Raw genomic sequence first — 4,462 nt, 5'->3', positions numbered from 1 at the left:
TGGATACCGTCACCCTTCTTTCCTCTCTCTTTATCGGGCAGCTTCCTATAAATCAAGCGAAAGGGGAGTCTGGTTTGGCCATAAGGAATTGCTCCCAGTACCTCTTGCAGATTGCCATCGTTATGAACGTGACCTGCTGCAAGGGATTGTACACTCAGGGTCTTCGCTGCAGTGAATCCTTGGTCCAGTATCATCTGTTTGCTGAATGTTTCCGGGTTCAAGTTGGGTATCCCCATCCACTTCCTTCAGTTTCAAGGCCACTGTGGTCTTCATCCATGGCTCCAGGGTGGGTGCTTCCCCATGGTTTGCCCCGGTTCCCTTGCTCTAACAAGTGGAGGCAAAGGGAGCGGTCCCAGAGTTCTGGAGTCCGGACCCAGTGTCTTGTGTTGTGGCAGTCTTGGCTCCCTTGGCTGCCATTCTTGTTGCTCGATGGGCGGTGATGGGAGAAGCGGAAATTGTGGTTGAGCTGTTCAGCACTGAGGTTTCCTCCTCCGCAGGAGTTGCTACTAGGTTACCTCAGCTTTTTTTCTCTTCCGCGTAAGACCCTACTACCACTCTTTCTCCACTTCTCAGGAGATTTGCGCTGCCTAGGCTTCCTTCTCCGCAGAAGGCCCTACCACATGGGCTACCCACTCCTTAGTGGGTTGCGCTGCCTAGCTTTGGAGATGTCCTCTGCAGGAGATCCTAGTTCCACCACTTGGTCTTCTCCTCTGTTGGAAGTTGTGCTGCCTTTGCTCCCTTCTCCGCAGAAGGCCCTACCGCTTTGGCTTCCCGCTCCACAGTGGGTTGCGCTGCCTCGCTCCGGATTCTTCCTCCACAGGAAGCCCTGCTTCCGTTGCTTGGCTTTCTCCTCTGCAGAAGCCCAGTCTATGCAGCCCTCTGAATTCACTGCCGGCTCAAGCCTCAAGAGTGTTAGGAGTCCTTCTCCAGTATAGAATCCACTCTGTGTTGGGGAACTCCAGCAGTTTCACCTGGGTTGCCTGGGGCAAATCTTTGTTGCTTTGGCTTCCTTCTCCACAGAAGGCCCTACTACCCTAAACCTCAGCAACCCGTGATCGCGTGCGTATAGCACTGCTGTTCGGATACTGTATCTGGTCCAAACCAAGAGGCCTCTCTGGTTCGATCTTCCCCTAATAGCAGAAGGTAGCTTAAGCCAGCTAGGGCGATGCTACAGGGCTGAGGGAAGATACTCCAAAGCACCTAAAGGCTAGGCACAGAACAGATACTACACTTGATCTTAGCCAAAAGGCAGAGAAGCGATCAGCTAGATTTGATCTCTATTCGAGTTTTCAACAGGTTTTGCTGTAAATATTCTAGAGATAGTGATAGAGACTGAGTCACTGGGATTACAGAGAGTAACAGGGTAGAAGGTGTGAGAACCTGCTTTATATGGGGGAAGCACAATGTGGACAATGGGTGGCCATTTACAGGTGTGGCAGTAGGTCGGGCTCTTGATTGGCCAGGTATGGGTGTGTCTACTGATATGTAAATTACAATGTATTCTCATTACTTTGTGCTAACTGACAAAACCAGAGAAGTGAACAATATGAATGGAACAGTTTTTGTGTAGAAACCAAATTCAAGCCTAAAGTTATAATTCATTATCCGATATCTATCTAGTATTAAATCCTTATCTTCACATTAATATATTACTCTTTGTATCAGGTTCTAACATTATCTTAAAATAAAGTTAACCAAGCATAGTCAATAGAAACTATTTGAACTGTTTGAAATTAAGTTTGGAATCCCCACTCATTCATGTAAGGGTTTGGCTTAATATTTAATGGAATGTTAATACCCGAAGATTAAAATAAATTAGTATATTTAAAGAACTGTCTAAACTTTTTTATATTGTTTGAAATATTTTACATAAATAAACTTGTGGTTTTGAAAACATTTACCCTGTATTTAGGAATATTAACATACATTTTATTACAATAGTGTATACACACCCCAATATGCATAAATGGCAGACTATGAATTACAATGCCCTTTCAGTATCTGGTTTAAAAAGTGTGTAGATATCTATTGTTTGATATGGTAAACCTGAGAACTGGGGATAAACAATAGTTCTATTTAACCCCTTAAGGACCGGCCTGTTTTTGCGATGTTTGTACGTTATAGACCAGAGCAGTTTTAACACTTTTGTGGTGTTTGTGTTTAGCTGTAATTTTCCGCTCTCTCATTTACGGTTCCCATACAAGTTATATATTGTTTTTTTCACGACAAGAAGGGCTTTCTTTACATACCAGTATTTATATTATGTCATATATTGTATTTAAAAAAAATAATAAAATATGGTGAAAAATAAAAAATAAAAACATGTTTTTGGACTTTTACTTGAAAAATCTTTTACTTATCTACAAAAGCTAATGAAAAAAACTGCTAAATAGATTCAAAATTTTGTCCCGAGTTTAAAAACACCCAGTGTTTACATGCTTTATTGCTTTTTTTGCAAGTTATAGGCCTATAAATACAAGTAGGAAATTGCTGTTTCAATATATATATATTTTAAATGTATCAATAGTGACATTGTTACACCGTTATCTGTCATGAATCCCCGAAACACACCTAACATGTACATTTTTTTAAAGTAGACAACCCAGGGTATTCAAAATGGGGTATGTCCAGTCTTTTTTAGTAGCCACCTAGTCACAAACACTGGCCAAAGTTAGCATTTATATTTGTTTGTGTGTTAAAAATGCAAAAAACGCTAACTTTGGCCAGTGTTTGTGACTAGGTGGCTACTAAAAAAGGCTGAACATACCCCATTTGCAATACCTTGGGTTGTCTTCTTTTGCAAATGGTTTGCCATCATGGGGCTAATTCTCATTCCTTGGCTACCATACGCTCTCAAAGGCAACCTAACCAATCTGACAAATTTCAATAAAAAAAAAAGTAAAATCAAGCCTTATATTTGACCCTGTAACTTTCACAAACACTATAAAACATCTACATGTGGGGTACTGTTATACTCAGGAGACTTCGCTGAACACAAATATGAGTGTATCAGAACAGTAAAATATATCACAGCAATAATATCCTCAGTGAAAGAGCTGTTTGTGTGTGAAAAATGCAAAAAACTTCACTTTCACTGACAATATCATCGCTGTGATATGTTTTACTGTTTTGAAACACTAATATTTGTGTTCAGCGAAGTCTCCCGAGTAAAACAGTACCCCCATGTACAGGATTTAGGGTGTCATAGAAAGTTACAGGGTTAAACACAGTGCTAGCAAATTAAATTATCTGGACTTTCGGCCTGGGTTGGCAGGCAGGTCCCTCGAATTGCAATCATTAAAATTACTTAATTAGGTAAAAATATTACATAAATATGCACGTAGAATTTTAATATATATACATATTTATATATTTGACGTCTACGTGTATATTTATGAAATTATTAATGTAATTATGTATGTGGACATATGTATATTTCGTATTATTTTTATTTATTTATTTATACATAGATATATATATCATTACATTCTAAGTGTATTTTGATATAAATATATATATATATATCAATATCAAAATACTGTTAGAATAAAATTGAATATATATATATAATTTTTTTTAATTATTAAAAATTATTTTAATTTTTTGTTATTTATTTTTATTAACATATTATTTGTATTTTATAATAATATATATACCATATATATAGTTATTATATATATTGTATATATTCGTGTGTAATTTAAATATAAGTGTATTTTTATATTAATATACGTATATATAAATATAAAAATACACTTAGTGTGACATTATATATGATATATATACATATATTATATATAGATATAATACATGTATATATCATATATATATATATATATTATTATTATTTTTTTTACACTGATTTTTTTGTTTTACACTTTATTTTATGATTTTACATATGCAGGGAGACTGCCTGTCAGCACAGACAGTCCCCCTGCAGGCAGATACACAGACCCCTATTGCGGTCATGTGATCGAGTGATCACATGGCCGTGGGGTCCTGATCTGCCGAGGGGGGACTGCCCGGGCAGACAGGCAGTCCCCCTGGACCGGGAGGAGAGCTGATCGCCGCCGTGGGACCGACGGCGATCAGGTAAGTTGCCCAAAACCGTTATGACGGTTCAGGACCGTCAGCGGTCCAAACGCACGTTTTACCGCTGACGGTCCTGAACCGTCAGCGGTCCTTAAGGGGTTAATCTTTCTTACATCCCAATTGTGTTATGTAAAGGGTTTGGGTGTGTTATAGAAACTGGTAGAAAATAACCATCTGTGTCCACCAGGGGGCAGATCTACATAAAAAGGTGAGTGGACATTTTCTTTCTGATCTGCCATTTGGTGAAAATAATGAGCTTCAGGTAGGTATAAGTAATGTAATCTGTGTATACTGCATATGGTATAAGATGTACATCCTGCGCTATGGCTGTTATAATGGATGAACATGTATCAGTTTTCTATCACACAGG

At 38.5% G+C, this 4,462-nt stretch overlaps 1 pseudogene; it reads right to left on the bottom strand.

Annotated features, from left to right (window-relative positions):
- Positions 1 to 1,181: 1,181 nt before the first annotated feature.
- LOC134591614 (U2 spliceosomal RNA) lies at positions 1,182 to 1,261 on the bottom strand (annotated as a pseudogene).
- Between the last annotated feature and the right edge of the window lie 3,201 nt (positions 1,262 to 4,462).

The sequence above is a fragment of the Pelobates fuscus genome, chromosome 2 (genome assembly GCF_036172605.1).
Source record: "Pelobates fuscus isolate aPelFus1 chromosome 2, aPelFus1.pri, whole genome shotgun sequence".
Taxonomy (NCBI): domain Eukaryota; kingdom Metazoa; phylum Chordata; class Amphibia; order Anura; family Pelobatidae; genus Pelobates; species Pelobates fuscus.
This window is presented reverse-complemented; position numbering and strand designations above follow the sequence as displayed.